General features: G+C 30.8%; 1 protein-coding gene across 2 annotated transcripts in view; it reads left to right on the forward strand.

The window, feature by feature from the left end:
- Pdk1 (Phosphoinositide-dependent kinase 1) overlaps positions 1-19756 on the forward strand; it is a 161837-nt gene that overhangs the window by 120664 nt on the left and 21417 nt on the right. Inside the window, exon 3 of one of the 2 annotated variants that reach the window (XM_089225193.1) lies at positions 8689-8786. The exons of the other annotated variant lie outside the window; for it this stretch is intronic. The gene's annotated coding sequence lies outside the window, so the exon portion shown is untranslated. The remainder of the gene's footprint in view (positions 1-8688; positions 8787-19756) is intronic. 2 annotated transcript variants of the gene reach the window in all.

Here is a 19756-nt window from a genome sequence, read left to right on the forward strand (position 1 = left end):
GTATATTAATATAGCGAAATGCGGCCCACACGGGTTTCCAAAAAATTTGTTTCGATTTTCCGCCTGTTGACTTCTGCAGTCGACTAGCAAGTTTAGCGATTACCAATAATTTTTTTTTAATAATTCGATCTTCGCGAGTCATACCTGCCGGGTGGGGCAGGGGCACGTCGACTCGCCGAAAATGCATCGAGCCGACGTACGTGATAAAATAAAAACACACAATTTTTTACTGTGCCATTACAAACGGTGACCGAACGCGTAATACACCTAATAATATTATATTATAATATATTACGTATTGTATGCATGATATGCATTGCGACATATTACAGCCACATTTATACGACACGCGCAAGCGTTCTATACTTATATTATTATATTTTTGTGTGTGCGCGCGCGCTTTAATTTTTTTATCGTATACCTATTTGTTCGTTTACGGGCTTACGGCGTTTACGCATCGGTTACGTCCACCTAAAGACGTATGAGTTTTATTATAGTGTGTTATAATTTTAAATATATATCTATATATATTACTGTCTACTACTCTTATGCTATCGAAGAACGCATAAAAAAACAAATAGGTACCTTTTATCGATCGTTATGCAAGTCATCTTTAAAAATCCTAAACATTTTATTTAAAACTGAATTATTTGACACCCTTCACACCCCACGCACGTCGAATGCAGAGTAGATTGTTTCGTAATAATCCTAGACATTTAACGAAAACATAAAACGAATAAAAGCAAGTACAAAAATTGAGAAAAAATACAAACGCACCTGCACTTTGATCGCCGATGAAGAGTGTTAACGATGTATGATGGCGGCGTTTTTTTTTTTGAAGTTTATATTATTATAATATGTGTTCGTAGAAGAGCCCTTAACGAATTTTTACATTTTTAAGTCAGCAAAAATTTTGCAGCTTTAAACGCGCACTTCAATTATTGATTTATTTTGTTTTTATATTTGTTTATGCAACAGCAAGTTTTTAACGAGCCACTTAAAACGCGCATTCAATAATAAATGATCTAATAGTATTGGAAAATACGTATAACGTATACTCACAGGGTAATTTATTAACTACGAACTAGCGATTATTTCTGAAGGTTACTATAAACATTTAATTTATTATTACTTATGAATCATGAAGTATTCTTTAAATTGTATACTGTTTGCACAGTTTTCAAAAAATATACTCAAGAAGACTATTCATGTGTATAGAGTATACTAGACAGACTTCGGGTGATTTAATATTTATTAAGTATATATATATATTTATATATATCATAGTATCCTATATTATGTATCGACAATTAAAAATAAATATCAATTAAGATAACAATAAAATATGAAAATAATCATAAAATGTCAATAAAAATACATACAGACACTATATAATATAATATTAGGTACAATTATAAATTATGTAATGAAAGAGTAATTATATGTTATATAAGAGCAAATTATCAGGAGATTCAAGTTTAAAATAATTAATAATAATATGAATAAGAAATGTTATCTTGTGTAACTAATAGATGGACTGTCATTATTTTATGAATGTATAATATAGCCATTCATAAGTACTTATTAAAGTATTATATATGTGCCTATTAATGATGTTCAGTCTAGTTCAGATGTTAGTTGATTGAGAAATATTAATATACCTATACAATAAAAGATAAAATAACATTTCAAAGAAATTAGGTAACATTTAAATAAACTTGATAACATATAAAATGAAAAATGAAAAACTTAATATAAATTAACATTCATGTATCTGGGCGTTTGGGATACAAATGTGTTAGAAATACCATACAATTTACTCTAAAAAAATAGTATTGAAAACTTGAACATGCAAGAAAACCCGGATACCTATTACACATTACACGTCGTAATATAACTTATAAGTACTTATATATTAACTAACTGTATCTGATCCGACAATTTAAAATGTCATCATTCATCGTTCATCTACATTCCGACTATTCCGAGCATTGGATATAATAATCTATACTATACTATAATATAATAGGAATATAATAACCTCATCATCAGCAGTCGCGTCTACACATGAATTGTGCCTCTTTATATTAAGCAATTAAGCTACAAGTATAGTGTATGAATATTGAATTGCGACCGTCATAAAAACGACATTTCCCATCCCCATAAAATAATGAGGACTAGGATAAAAATATTTTGTTTGGTCACGTTAATCAGTGTACTAAAATCAGACTATCTAAGTAGTACGATTATTGATTTACAATATCAGTACCATCATCAAAAAACATACAAACACTATTAATTATAAAAATATATTCAGGCGATCATCGAATTTATCATTATAGATACAGCTAATAATTGCTATTACATACAAAGCATCAACACTTTATTATAGATATAATAAACCAAAAAACACTTTTAAACGCAAAGAAGTATGATGTCCGACGCTAAATAGGTTTAATCAAGTTGATTGATGGAGATTTCGGTTCGATATTAAGTTTGTTCAAGTTCAAAGGGTGCCTGCAGTTTAAAATGTCACATTTTATCAATCAATTGGATTTATGATTCATTTATGGCCTAAATTTGTAGACATTTAGAACGATGGTGCAATAATTATAGATGTAGCTTTATCAGTTTGAGTGGTCGAGAAGACTGACCATTATGCCTAGTAAATACCATCGTCGGTCTTATTTTATGACTACAACAAAAAACGGGCATGGCCGTTTTCGACCAAAAATATACCTTTCCCTTTTCAGCCAATTCACTTTTCGGCCAAAACAAAAATGTATATAATCAATTTAAATTAAAATGTAGAAAATTATTTAAAATATAAGAATATCTATACATTAATATTATTTTTTGTGTAAATATGTCACAATATGTGTAATATTATATCAAAAAATAAAATAATAATATACAATTTTTGTCAATAATGTGTATAATTTTAATATACATAAAAAATATAAGCTAATAGGTATATAATTGTTGTAGAATAATGACAAATATTAGTAATACTAATTAATATTATATACTTTATGTTATACTTACAGAAAATTATTAAAATTTTAAGTTGCATAAATGTTATAAAATGAAATATAGAGAATTATTTAAAATCTAAAAATACCTATATATTAACATAGATTTTATATTAATATTATAATTCTTAATTATTGATAAAAATTGTATATTATTATTTTAAATTTATTATATAGGTATACATTTTTATTTTGGTCGAAAAGTGAATTGGCCGAAAAGGGAAAGGTACGATTTTGGTCGAAAACGAACTCGCCCCAAAAAATACCGTCGACGAAATTAGTTCATTAATTATCGTTTTCTAACTACAAGCTCAAACGATCGCCATGGGGAGAATAGGTCCGACTTCTATCGTATTTCATCTGCATTTACGTATTACATTTTTAACAGGCCAAACTTCGAAATAATAAAACAACTGTGCCAGTTCGGAAAAAAACATTTAGAATTTAGAAAAAATATGATGGTTTAACGATAGTACGCGTACTATAATATACTACTGCAGGTACTGCTATATTATAGCATTGTTGTAAACCAATACGTCTGAACAACAACAACAACGATCGACGACTGTTTTGTTTTGTCGACCAACAAAACAAACACATGATCTATTGACAACATAACAATATTTTTAGCCCGGGCAGACAATAGTCGCCAGGATCGTTACCTTTTCCTGTTAGACCTCTACGAATCATAATTATTTTCCTATAAAATGTGTTTTTGAAAATATGTTTGCGAAATCGCAAGTAGTTGAATAATAATAGTAACACATTAATGACGGACGTATATGGCGTATATTATATATAATAAATTAATAAATATAAAATGTATATAATATACAAATTATATTGTATAGATATAGAGCATAGTTGAACCACACACACACAAATTCAAAATCTTGAAATCAAAAAATAATATATAGCCTTGTCGCCGTGCCGTTGAACCCAATACAGCAACACCTTTCCACCTGTTCACTTCCTCGTTTTGCTCCGTCCTCCTCTATTCTAATTATCGTTATTATTATTATTATTATTATTACCTGGAGTACATACTTAATTAATATAGTATATACAATATATGTATAGGATATATTTTTTATTTAAAAAATAAGGCCTTAGAATCGTAGGTTATAACGACCGTCATTGAATTTTACATATTATATAGGTATTGTGATTCTTAAAAATTAAATGTGACATTGTAGACAAACCATAAAATTTACAATTTTTATTTTTAAATTGTTATATCTAAATGGTTATATCTAAATGGTTCCAGGACATACTAAACGATTAAATTGCTAACAATTATGAAGTTCTATCACTGGGTGGATTCTTCCATCAAGCCTCCAACCCAACAACTCCCACTTCACCTGTACTTGTTGTAAAAAAGCACATTTATAGATTGTATATAAAAAAAAATACTATACCTAAATACGGCTACAAATATGTTGTGAATATTATCACTTTATCAGTGTATCACTGTACCATTCAGACACACTACACAGTAATATTATTATTTATTGATGTTTTATTATTTATGCATTATGCTTACGATTATTTAATTATTCATTGAAATTAAGAAACACCACAATATAGAGTTTATTACCAATATTTATACTTCATTACGTTTTCATATTTTATTCCGATAAATCAAAATTCTCGATTAGTTTCTATTGTGCCGGCGTAGTTATTATGATAAATAAAAATATTATATTATTATTATAATAATTAAATAATGTCAGAGCCTATAGTATGATATTTTACACACTCGTGATATCGTTTTATTTGTAGAATATGTTTAACCTGCAACCTGCTATATTATAATATATATTTCAATATTTTAATATGAACAGTGTTTTATTAGTAGGACCTATATAATAATTAATAATATAATATAGGTACTTAATGTTATTCACACTATTAATCGATAAGAATCGATTAGTACTTTGACCGTACTACAGTGTTCAGGTACGGCACCGTCTGACTTGCGTAGTTGCGTCCAGGGCTTCAGGTAATTAAGAGTATTATTTAACAGAGTTATTGCGAATAATTTATGATTGTAGTAAACGAACGATAATAGTGTGTGCGTATTCCGAAAACAATTTTTGCATAACTCGACATTAATTGATATTACGGGAATCGTATTTATTGTTATTCCATGTACAATATTATATAGACTAGGTGGTACCTAGTTTCGAGCCAAATGTCAAACATCACGAACGATTTGATTTTTTTTTTTATCAATAACTACTTCCATGAATGAAATTGTCAAAATTGTACCTAACCCCTGTATATACACGTCAAGTTTTTAATAAATCGTCATAAAATAAATCACATATCTTGCGGTGTAATATATGTATATCACGTGTAATACTTGATAGTAATAATATTTTACTAGTAGTAATGTAGGTACTTTATACTAATATGTGAAATTCCAAAAAAGTTTTTTTTTTATCATTTGTATTTTTTAACAGTAATAATTTAGTCAAAATTTGATATTCCAAAGTATTGCTTCATTTACTATTTGTCTGTATAGGTATTATATTTCTACTATTTACAAGTATTTTGCACCAGCTAGTGGTACACTCAAATAAAGGTATCGATCATATTCTTCGTACAATTTATAATGGAAAACACATCATGTTTAAGTGGGAACGGTGGAATTTTTTAGTATAACAAGTCTTATTGCGTCTATTTGCATGTCTGTAATAAATAGGATTGTTTTGATTTAGTAGTGATCTGTTTTGAGACTTCTAAAAGTAAACAATAATTTTATACATCGTCTTTTACAGAATATTTGTTTATTCCCCATACTAAACTTTGAAGTTAAAATGTATGCAAATATTTTTCGATTATAAACACTTTCCTCTGACATAATATTATTATTATCTTTATTTTGAATCTTTGTAAAAGTCATGCCTATTTTAATAACTACTTTAGAAACTTAAAATAGTTCATCGATTAATTAATTAATCCACTATATATATTTTTTAAAGTTTTCCTTCATCGTTACTTATAAAAACTGTCGTTCATTATTTTAAATACCTTTTTTTTCGTGTTATCGAGAACCAGGGAGGGGACTGCTGTTGGCATTGCTTCCCCCATGGCTCCCATCGCTTATTGTACAATAAACAAATAGAAAAAAAAATACAATGACAGAAAAAATTACAATTTATTTTAAATACCTACCTAGTAATTATAACAAAAATGCAAAGAAATGTTTAAAATATTTAAAAATTTGTGTTACTTAGGTATTCATCTATAATGTGTGTATATGGCACCAAAATCTGAAATACCTGTGAACAGAAATATCTTAGTCTTTACTGCCCCAGTCTGGCATATAAGTGAGTAGGTTAATTTGTTTCGTAAGTACCCATGTACTTGACACGACATCTTATAGGTCGGATATACTAAAAACGCTGCATGCATGGTGTGAATAGCGCTTGGTTTAATTTTCATATTATTGTGTCATTATATTATTTATTGGGTTGTATAATAATATGTAGACAGTAGACGTAAATTATTACTAAAACAAACATAAACATAATGCGTTTTTCTGTAACGACTAAAACATACATTTTTCAAAATACTCGTCAAAGAATGACTTCATCGGCTCTCCCGTAGTCCGTACGAATGACTTCACGTTCCATGTTAGCACACAATCGTTGACTGCCGATCTCGTCCCACCATATTATTTATACTATAATATAATATTATTGTTATTATTTTAAGTTTAATATCGATTCTTCAATAGATCGATTACGAGTGGGTCAGTCGTTGCGTGTTATTATCACTGAACAGCAGTACGATTTCAAAAACAAGAAATATTTGTATTTGTTTAAAAATGTTGTGTCAATGAGTCATGAGATTAGATGTACATAAGTTGTCCAAGTTGTTGTTTAAGATTATTGAGTTCCGAACAGTTTTCATTCACTGGCTTACTAGTTATTATACTATATCAAAACACCCTAAACCTAAGTAACTATACGATCTAATATAAAGTATAAACTATAATAACTTGTACTATAATGTATAGTATTTATATTTATAAATAAGATTGGTAGAATTTTTTTTTTTTAATGATGGGTAAACATACTTATTTATTAAACATGCTTATATTACATTATTTTCAGGGATGATTTGATAATTATGGTAAAAACATAATTACTTAAACATAATAAATCAATAGTTTAAAAAAAATAAAACAATAAGTAACTATATATTTTAATCTATATAATATAATTAAGTAATATAGGCTTTTTATTACATTTTAATTTTAAAACGAGATAAATATTTTAAAATAAACAAGCAATTTACAATTTTAAAATATACATAACTCGCTTTAAAATTAAAGTATAATAAAAAGTCCACGAGAAGCTCTCGAAAATAATATTACCTTTAATTTGTATAAGAGGTCAATTCACTCTAATTTTAAACTAGCGGAACTAAACGTGATCTGCTGAGCGTAATATTTGCTATATTATGTACTTGTAAGACGAAGACAACACATGCGACATGCGGGTGTAGCGTCCTCTGATAATTTTAATTTTAATTAATTTAAAACTTAAACTTATTTCAATCTACTCTCACTTGAATCGGAAATCCTGAACATTTTTAATATATTAGACATTTATAAAAATCAAGACTAACTTTGGGAGAATTGGTTGAGATGGTGCGTTCACATTATGAGGAATGTAGACAAGAATGAAGAAAAGATGGATAGACAAAATCGATAATAACACGAGAATAGCTGTTGTTACTACTTGTGACTAGTAAAGGAAAGGTGAGGGATTGAGTTCTGCGGAGGTGTAAGACAATTTTAGACAAGGGTGGTCGATCTCATATATTTGGGATAGAATTAAAGATGAATGGAGAAAAAGATACACAAAATAAGTTAAATTTCTAATTGTGGTGATTTTGTATTTATTCGTATTTTTTTATCCTATACATAACATCATTCGTAAATGATAAGTTACCTAACAATAAGCGCAAGTGATGAGTTAGACAATTATATAATATTTAGTTTAAAATGTAAACATATAATGTAAGAGATAAATATTTGTGTGGTGTATATTCAAATGAATACGCTCTCCCCCCAGGTTTTCGCTCTAGATCCGTCCCTGGTCTACTTGATTGTGTTAAAATTCCTTAACCATGCGTACATAGTCCATACCATAAAAGGTCACCTGAAACTAAGCCAAACTAACAGTAACGGTTTTTTATTTTTGGAGCCCTTAGATAGTAATTTATACACTGTCACACTCACTGTTCTGTTAAGGAAACACAAGTGTACACAACGCGTATAGTCACGTTACTAATATAGTCATGAACACACATAATATACTTACTATAAATATATATTTATGTATATTAATATGTATTGTATAATAGTTTCAACACATAAACATGATAGAAAAATAACTTTTATTGATTAATAGTTTTAATTTTATACTTATCTTGGGCATGAATATGCGATCATCGGTTTCTATATATGCGCATACCTAACCAAACACTTCATATTGATATAATTGCTCATTACACAAGCTTTGTAAAAATATATTATTACTCCTTTGTAAAGCAAACTATGATAATATTGTTATACAATATAAAATATCATATATAGTTATATAGGTACTATAATGTACTGACTAACAACTATTTTCAGGAAACACTCGAATCGCAGCAGCAAAACAAAAATATATAAATGCCTATAAAATCTACAACTCACAAGCCACTAGCATCGCGTATGTCTGATTGAATTGCGTAAGTAAATATTTTATAATTAATGATACATAATATACAGTACTTATTAATAATTATTAATAATATAATATTGATAAAATTATAACCACAATATGTCCAAATATATATAAAAAAATATAATAACTGGCGTAAAGTTGTCTGGGAAACCGTATTATACGAATATTATTTAAAATAAATTCCATCTTTTTCAAAAATAATAGTAATAGTGAAAATAAAATAATCATTTAAACCATAATCAGTCAGTTGATCAAACGGGAGAATACTTGCGTTTCAAAACTGTCACCCGAAACGATAGATTAATTGTTGGAAAAGATGTGCGTATAATACAGCCATTCAAGGTATACATTTCATATATTATATATCTATAAAGTAGATAACAAGTTTGGACTTTGATTCTATCGGCTATCGCCCGTCTAGCATACGTCGAGTAATAACATATTTTATATATTTATAATATAGTTGCTATCGTCTTGTGTATACATACATCATACACATAACATGATATAATATTATAGTAATTACTTAGCGTTATTTTAGTGGTCGGACACGGTCGTTCGTAGAGTGTAAAATTTAGCGGTCATCGACTGGCGCGCGCGTGTGCATACGTATGCATGTAATCGTCGATCCCCCTCCCCCTCCCCCCAACCAATCGGTTCGTCGAACAGTTTTTTTTTACAAAATAAAAAACAGAATTTTTTACGATGCACTTTTATTATTATGTTTCCACGTGCAGCGCGTAAAAAGTGGTGGGCTGGTACAGCGAGCCTCTATCTCTGCAGCGTCTCAATTGTTTCGCGCACATTTATATTCAGGTTTTGTGGTAGGCCCGCAATAAAATACAACAACAATAAATAACACTATACACGTGCGTATAATATCATTTTAACAACAATCATCGTCTATAATACCTACACAATCAGCAATCGAAATACGATTTATCGTGTTCCCAACTATACCTCCCACACCTCTCAGCCCCTTGGAATATAATATATAATTAGCGGCGTATTGAACTAGTTTTTGGCGAAGAAGAAAACTCCGTATGCGTTGTTGCTTAACCCACCTCGACATTTAAGTCTTAACCAAATATATATATTAAATAATTTCTCATAGATTTAATAAATTGCATAATACACAATGTGATATTATATTATATAATTTATTTTTGATTTATAACCAAGTTCAGGTCTCAAAACAAAATTCATATTGAAATGCGATTCATATTGTGAAATAAAGCAAAATGATGGAAATCGCTTTTCACAAATCTATTATTTTACAGCAGTATTTTACTGTACACTATAATATCTATTAAACTACTTTCATGCAATGCACCTAACGGCTAAACAATAGTGCAGTTAACCAAACTTTTCAGACCTTAGGCTAAAAATCAAAAAAATCGTGCGGTTTTCATTTTCATACTCAATATTATTAGCGATGATACATTTGCGCCGCGAAAAGTTGAGAGAGCAGGAGAGAGACCAAGAGACCTCACCGTGGAGATGACACGACACGGTACACACGTCTGTCGTACCCACTATTATGCGTACCTATGTACATATTATCGTGTTCCTGTACACGTACGTGCGTGTACGATAACATTATCGATATGCGACGAAGTGGCTCCATCGGAGACAACGCGTCTTAGCACATGTACTGCATGTTTTTTTACGATCGCGTAAAAAACACGCGTGCACATATTCTATATGTACATACGTACGTATTCTATAATACACTCTCGACTTTACCGCCCCTGAGAAAAAAAACAAACAGGTATTCCCACGGCCACGCGTAGGTATATAGCATGTGTTGTACTTACGACTGTTGTGTTATATATACTATATAGTTATACACGGATAATATAATATATATAGTATTATACATTTATAGCTTCTACACCCAATCTAATACAATATTATATTATTATCGTATATTTATTTATTAACAAATCGAATAACGCGCGTTGGACCGAACCGAAATCCTACAATCGCTTTCGTGGATATATTGTGTATAGCTCATAATGTGGTTGGTATGGCTGGCGTGTTTACTCTTTCGCGGATAACAGGAAAACTGGCGTTTCGCAGCAGTCGAGTTTATTGGGTTTCGTCGAATATTATAATAATTTAGTATGCGATATTTAAACATACGGTGTGTGTTATGTGTATAAACAACAACCGTGCGTGGGGAAATCGAATTTGTCAAAATCTTAATATAATATATTCTTAGTAATTTATTCAAATTCTTATACACCTATTTGTGTTTACTCTCCTATTATGTACGCATGCAGTGCATTATAAAACAAATATTTATATACATACGATTCGCCGAAAACTCGGTCGACGCGTTTCCGAGGAGTGGCCGATCAGGATTCTAAAAGTTGATATTCGATTTACGAGTAGGAATGTATATTATGAATTTTCAATGGCGTTCCAGCCGAACACAAAGTGACGCATCGAATTCTAAGATAAATTCATCACCGCGAGAGACAGCAATCGAAGCAACCGAGTGAAGTTTACTTAAAAGGAATATACAGATACCACCGGATAACTTCCGCAAATTTTTTTTTTACGGGCATCTTTGCTCTGCTGTACCACCATGGTTACACATTTGCGCGGGAAAGATGTTTTGTAGGGTAACTAGGAACCAGGAACCTAACCTGTATAGTGTATACTAAACCAACTTTTGAACGATTTGATTTTTCAAACGGTGAGCTTGGAAGTTTTCATTTTAATTAGATTATTACAATAATTATTGTCACATCTCGTACTGACGTACATTTATGACGCTACACCAGCATGTGTTATCATTGTTATATATGATCACAATATCATGTTTTGTACGAGATATGACCTGCATCAGTGGCTGTAGTGATTGCTAAGACTCCAAAATGATATACAATTTAGTTGAGAACATTATCTGTGAAACGTCGTTTTTATTGTTTTGATGTAACTTATACGAAAAAAGTTCGGTTTGTTTTAAAATCCATTATTTTTGTGTTTTTCAAATTTTGTTTGTAACTCTGATATCGAAAAAATAAAAAACGATATTTCACAGTCGAAATTCTCCTTTTATGTGGTAGAAATGCCGTTGCTTGTTTACTTTTGTCTGTAGCCTTCTCGGAGTTTTGCCGCGCAAAACAGTTTTTACATGTTTTAGATTTGTAAGACGCGCGAAGACAACACATGCGGATATAGCGTCCTCTTCATTCGTCGAGAAAATAGATTCCTGTAATTGTGTTTCCATAATATATACCTATTATACCTAGTACCTACACAGAAAAAAAATATAACAATTGTTTGCTTTGTGTATAAATAAATAGTACGTGGGTTCCGAAACTGAGTTTTTTCCGAAATGTTGTCATAAAATATTCCAGAAAAATATGTATATCATTTCCAAAAATGTAGGTTCTGATGGTTTTTGAAACTTGGGTTTGACGACATTTCTGAAGTACTCTCATATGCCGAATACACCGAAATAGTATTAATAATTTTCAATGCGAATTTTCAATAATTCTGCAATGAAAACATTTCCTCGAAGTGAATACTAACGTTTTCAGATGTTATTGTATATTAATAATAATACAACGATGCCGAGTATCATCTAAATATAGAAACGAAATTAAATAATTCTCGGAAAAATTCTTTTCTAAAAATGCCTGATGTAGATTTATGTTTGGCTTCGATATAGACATCCCAAAATAAATTAATGCGCGAAAAGGCACAGCCTCCGATCATAATGATTTCGTCTGCGGAGTTTGGCGCAAGTAATTTCAACAATATCTGTTGGTGGATCAAACAATAAAAAAATCTAGTTTACTTTGGGTAATTTTTAGACGACGATTCTAATGAAATCCATAATCTAAATTATACCTGAAGTCCATATATATTTATAATTAATCGCACTAAAAAAATATTTAAAAAAATATATTATATTGTTATATGGTGGTTTAAGCGTGCGCACGTTTACAAGATGCGCGGCGCCACCGAAGACTGTTTAGTAATAATAATAATAACAACAACAATTTGAAATTTTGAATGACTGTGCACGTGGTAAATATATACATATATATGAATACGGGAAAGGTGGTATATATAAATATAGTTTACCCGCGACGACGAGTGTAGTATTTAACCGCCGCCGTATATAGTATATAGTATCGTCCCAGACGGCGCCCCTTCCCCCCTCGGTGGCGGCACCACCACCGACACCTCCACTGCTGTCGGCTGCTGTCGCTGCACGTGGCCTAGCCGTACGACCGGGGGGAAGGTTCAGTGAACTCTATCTGGCCGGCGGCGTTCGTTCCGCTCGGTCGTCCCCTCGCCACGTCGTCGGGCGCTGTCAGCCCGCAGCCGCCGCCGCGCCAAGCCGTGTAACGTACGCTCGTCCGCGTGTTTGCCGCCAAAACGCGGTAAGGGTGAAAAGGGCGCGGTCGTACCCGGGTCAGTTTTGTATGTTGCCGCCGCAGACACACCCCGTCGGCGGCGGCGGCTTGGTCGGTGAAAAATCAATACGCGCGGCAAAACTGTTCGTGCAATAATATTACACGATATATATATATATATCGTATATTATGTAATATGTGCAATATAGTATACCTAGGTACGATCGCTCTTGAGCCCGGTGAAGGGATGTAGACGAGCCGGGGCCGAGGAACGTCGCCGAGACGTGTGTAACCGTGACCGAGGTACAGATAGTTCCGCGTCGTCTCACCGCTTGTATATATATGCGTAGTATTATAGGTTTCCCGCGCGAGTTTTATTATTTCCCCTCCCACTGAGCAGGACACCACGGTTCACCGGCGATGACTATCCGACTACGAAATCCGTTTACTGGTAACAACAATAATAATAAACAAAAATTTTAAGTACCGTCGACCGTCATCTCTATCGTATACACTGCGAGACAATTGTATGCCTTAGAATTTTCATTTTACTCCTCGCAATCATATTGTAATGATACGTATTGACTTTTTTAAACAGTTTTTTTTCTTGGATGAAAGAATTTCGATGGTATGTTGTTTTTTATACGTATTATTATTTGCTCTCCTGATATTGGTTTTGTATTATATACAACGCGTGTAACGGTATTTGTTGGTGATCACCGACAAGTTCAAGAAGTAACACAATATATAGAGTATTATTATAGACATTATGCTGTATTAATTATAGGCTTAATAGTTGAGAAGCGAGCACAAGCATATTATTATAATAATAATAATAATAATAAAATATAATGGAATAATAATATAATATATTAATATTATCACCGATGTACGCACCTATATTGCCAACGCCACCGCTGTCCATGTGTTAAAATTATGCAATTATCGGCTTCGGGGAATCCAATTATTCGTCAATTTAACATTTTAATGCATGCGATTAAAATTGTTTTTACTCGTTAACAATCTTGCGCGACACTCGGCGCGTAAATAGTTTTGATAGTCCGCGTATTGGAAAAAACGACATTGATTCCCGGGTCCCTTCGGATCAAAGTGACATTAGTTATTATCAAAAAATTTTCCGACAAGTACAATTCTGATGAATGATTTTTCCACTTGAAACTTGAAATGTGTGGGAAAAATGTTCGTTTACTTCAAAACGAATCTGAGGAAATAGATAGTAATAAAGATAAAGATAAAAATAAAAATAATACAAATAGATAGATATAATCAGAGCGTAGAGGCGTCCCAGTGAAGGTACTATGTTTATTAATTGAAAAAGAGATTCAATGTGAAACATAATATCTAAAATAAATAAGCACACAATTGAAGTTAAAACAGCTTAAGAAGATGTCAGCGCACTATTTGTTTTCTCTCTGGCCCACGCGCAACATATAGACAAAACGCATTTACGCAGAATCGTATTTTTTATGTTTTTAAGATTACCTTATAGTAAAATCACCCATTACAAAAAAGATAGAGAATAATATTTTTTAGGGAATGACATATCGATATTATATTTTATTGTTATTTGATTTTGTATTCAACTTTCAAAATAATCAAAAAAATTTTGTAAATTTAAATGATGTTTTTGAGACAATATTTAAAATTCGTAAAAATGTATGTTGTAAAATATGTATCATTTTTTTATTACTATTTATTCTAATTAATTTCAATTTCTATCTGATATTTGGTTTGGATAATAATTGAATTATTATTACCTATTTAGATACCTACTTATTTTTTTATTATTATTATTTATTACTTTATTAGCAATATTTATTATTGACAAATATGTGTATGGTTTAATCGTTTAGTGCTTGCTCAATTATTTGTAATTGTATTTTGACTAACTAGCAACTCGGTCAACACGATTAACCATACGCCTAGGTATTCTAGGCTCCTAAAGTCAGTGTAAAATTAGAAAGAATCTGTTGTATTTTAAATTTATTATAATTTTTCAATTATAGTTGAAAAAGTTTGTTTTATTATTAAATAGAAAATTCATTGGAATCAATTCGTAGTTACTTGTAGAACTTCTAACAATAAATTCTGTTTTATTAATTTCTTAAAAATATAAGCTACTAGAAGTCGTCCCTGAATATTTTCTAACGCTAACCTAACTCATATAGTGAATGCTTTTCTACCCCTCGAAAAATATAATCTATGCTAGGTATAAAATTATTATTATTTAAAGCCTGTACCTACAGCGATGTCGCCTTTCATTCCACGAAATGTTAGTGTATATATTTTAAATTTTGTTCCTAAAATGCATGAGACCTATAGTGTGTCGTAAATTTACATAAAACATGCAACGTATCGACTACTATCGAATGTGTAAGTGATTTCTACTGAATTCCGGTCTCGGTCCAGACACACCCTCTGCACGGACCACGATAATCTGACTTTATTATTGTTCGCATGTCCGGTCGTCGGCCCATATGTTTCTTACAATAATGTGGTATTGTGTATACTACTATATTATTGCCATATATATTATCCCCCGTTCATACACATTATATTATTATAGTCTGACTGGTCCTTAAGAGTTATACTGCATACCCAGCCATCACACGTCCAGGAAACGCACTTATTTAAAACGCTCTTGCACAACATTGTAAAATAAATATGATTCTTCAAAAAATGATTCAGTCGAGTTGAGTTTTGCTCGTTTTCATACTTGGATACATATTAATAATATGATATTATTATACATTATCTACAACCAATGGGTGATGCAGGTAGCCTTTGAGATAAGCCACAACGACGAAACCCGTTGACTTGTATATTAAAGATCTAGGATCATTGTCTTGAACAAGTTAGTGGGTGAAAGGAATGGAAAAGTTGTTATTTCATCGGAGTTCATTGGCAATATAGGGTTCCGTTTCGTTATTCACGTCGCGAACGCTCTTAACGCGCGTATTCGCACACAACGAGCGAACTAAATAAATCTTAAAATAACAACATAAATCATTGTAGTGCGTGACGTACCATGTATGTACAACCTTGATTCGCCTGAAATGTATTTTTAAATACTATTTACGAGCGAAATTCCAGCCGAGTACGAGTTTGACACCTATATATATATATATAATATATATATATATATATATATATATATATATGTATACGATGCACATTACCATTATTATTATTATTCCGACAAATAAAAAAACAACAACAACTATTCTCTCACTTATATAATCAGTCTCCGGAGATGAATTTCAGACACTGGACTTTCAATGAGTTAAAATTAAAATAAAAAAATTGATATTATTTTCACTATAATATACTGATTTTATCTTCCACATTGAAAAGTCGACCAGGCGAACTTCAGCGTTTAAGATTAGCGCAATGAACTTTAAATTTTTTAAATTATTTTTAACATTTTAATAGATTCGCAAATTTTTAAATTTGATAATAATTAACGATTTTAATGCTTATAGGCCAACGGTTATTACGGAATATAAATTTAGAAACTGTATGATTCACAATAACCTCAATAACTTAACTTACATAGTACTTAGTTTGACAATTAAAACTCGACTAAAAGGTCTACTCTAATTAGTGATCTAATCACACTGACACTATATAATATACATGAAATATTCCTTAGTGTTTCGACTTGGTCTTATCTCATTTAACGCTGTGCACACAATAAAGTCATAATATAATGTAAATAATAAATATACACCAACACGGGGAGGGTCGTGGTGTTTTTCCGCGTCATCCCGTATATATTATGCTTTATGCGGTTTTTGAAGGAAACTTCCACTAATACCCGCCCTGTATATAGTATTTTAGTCGCTGCAGCATGTTGACCAAGGACGCCGATTTATTATATTAGATACCATTATATTTTATGGCTGTGTTTGGCGAGCTGTGCTGTTGCAGTGATGTATACATTAGACTTTTAACGAGGAAAACGTTAAAAGTTTTCACGCTTATGATTTTTTTTCACTTTTCAAAAATCGGCTTCTGAGAAAACGTTAGCTTTTTATATTTTCTGTCAGATTACGTCAGTGAACGCCAGAATAGTGTTTCGGAGTACTCGGCGTCTAAGTGTCAGTGATGGCGTACTGAGAATCGCAAACTATTTTGTAGTGGATAATGAAAATATTTTTACCCGAAAAAAACATCATTTACTACAGTTTTAGACTTTTCCGTATTTCGAATGACTCACGCACTGCTCACACTGTCGATCACTAACGAGTATCGCCAAGTGTTTATTATTCATCATTAATTTAATTTTGTAGTTATTTCTTATTATATGGACTAATAATATAAGTGTTGGTGTCGCATATTTGGTATTTCCTATAATATTTCGTGGGTTTTAGACTTCAACTGGTTTCTAATAAGTTATAAAATAATAACATAAGTAATAAAAATATTTATATATTATGTAGATACTTAAAAATAAACATATCGTTTAAGCTCAGAATCCTTTTTTTATGCATAGGTTTGTCATTTAGTTCAAATGTAAGTTTTACCATATCTATTGCACTATAACTGTTGATAATATTTATATTATTCGAAACATAGCTGTAACCCATAACTAATAAACAGCAGAAAAATTGTTCAGGTTTTTAGCTTGGTGTTTTTATTATCGTGTGGATACAATTATACAAATTATAAATAATATTGTACAGCGTATAATACAATTTAATATTATAAATTTTAACTGTGTTTACTTCTATTTGTGTGGTCACTGTCTAAATATATAACGTAATGATACTTATATATTATTAATTATTATAAAGTTCCGCAACTACCGTAATTTTAAGTACAGACGCCTGGCGAGGCAACGGTGGACCATTGCGCATTGGCTAAATTATGTACCGCGGTGGCACCGTCTGATGGACATATTTATATTATGCAGGATATCTCGATTTACCAAACTACATAATATTTATTTAACCTATATGTATAAAAGTGCATGTTTTTTTTTTGTCTTCCAAATATACGACTTACCGTTTTTAATGAAAACAATATATTATCAATAGATTCCGCGAGACTCAAATGTTTTTATGGCTTAATTTTTCAATTCCTATTATTGTATTGGCTCATACTCGAATATTTAGCTTTGGTTAACGAAAATTGAATATTTTTAATTTATCTTAATGGTTGCCATTGATTACAGATTATATAACTTTTATAATTATTAATTTGTAGAAATATGTTATAATATACGAAATCTAAACAAAGTTTACGAATCATTAATATATTTCTGTTAATAAGTATAACTACTAACGACTAACCGTTACAACGAAAAATTTTACGAAATTTGGCCACGCAGTCAAAACAATTTATGTATCTAATGCAAAAAGCCAAAAACATATTACAAAAACATATGTTACAAATATATATAGTTTTTGAAAGTAAAATAATAACATTTTTCAAATCAAATACTCGTGAATATTATTATAATGATACTTTTATGATTTGCGTTTTTAATTTTTAAACATTTTTAATGTAGGTAATCTCAGAAAAACGATTAGGTATACCTACTAATCTAACGATATTCGATTTACATAGACTTTTAACCATTCGTTTGATCTGTATAATTAGATGTGTAATTAGCGTATAGGTGATATTTACAGAATAGTTTGTATCTATTTCTAATGGTTCTCTACTCTATTCAAAATGAGATCCATACTGGGCGGCAAAACGTTCAGACGAAGTCAACCGCTTCGGCTAAAACTTCAGAACGAAGCCACGCCCTGCGCACAAGTTAGCCACTCGGTACAGCAGATCTAATTTTGAATGGAGTATACAATTGCTTAAATTTGTAAGTCTACGTGTAAAGTTTCAATTTGATTTTTTATATAAAATGGTGCATTCGTAATTAGCCGGAAGGCTTTATTTTGCGAATGGTGATGTGGGCAGAAATCATTTTTGAGTTATACGTGATATTGGTACTAATTTGTTTTCATTAATTTTAACTTTCCACTTTTAGTACAACAAATTACAATTATAAATCAAGTACCTATAAGTGTAATTGAAGATTTTAGAACCTGTGAATTTTATATAAACGACAAGAATATAGTAATGTCTTAGATATTCCATCAGCAATTGGATTAGTGTGGACTGATGAAGTTTCTTTCCCCTGCAATACTGTAATATTTATTAAAGATAAAAAAAAATCAAAACATTTTATACATATACAACACACCTATATATAGGTATTATATAGAGACATAGAAATTGAAAATATTTATTTTGATTTTCGAAAAAGCTGAATACGAATATGGAAGTTACTTTAAAAAGTCTGAGAGGAACGTTCCTTTATTAATGCCTTCATTAAAGAGAATATTTAAAATTATTGGACATGCACTTAATCACTCAGAAGAATTGCACAGCATTAAAATTATAGAAAGTATGATGGAAAAAAAGAACACCAGGATGACCTCATAAGAGAAATTGCGAGTAACCTTTAAAGGTGGAGAAAAAGAGCAATAAAAAACAAACCTTCGAGTTGAAAAAATAAAATAAATATATATAATAGGTATAATGGAAATAAAATTACCTACTTATTTTT

The sequence above is a fragment of the Diuraphis noxia genome, unplaced genomic scaffold, assembly GCF_037042655.1.
Source record: "Diuraphis noxia isolate RWA-SAM2 unplaced genomic scaffold, SU_Dnox_SAM2 contig0004, whole genome shotgun sequence".
NCBI lineage: Eukaryota > Metazoa > Arthropoda > Insecta > Hemiptera > Aphididae > Diuraphis > Diuraphis noxia.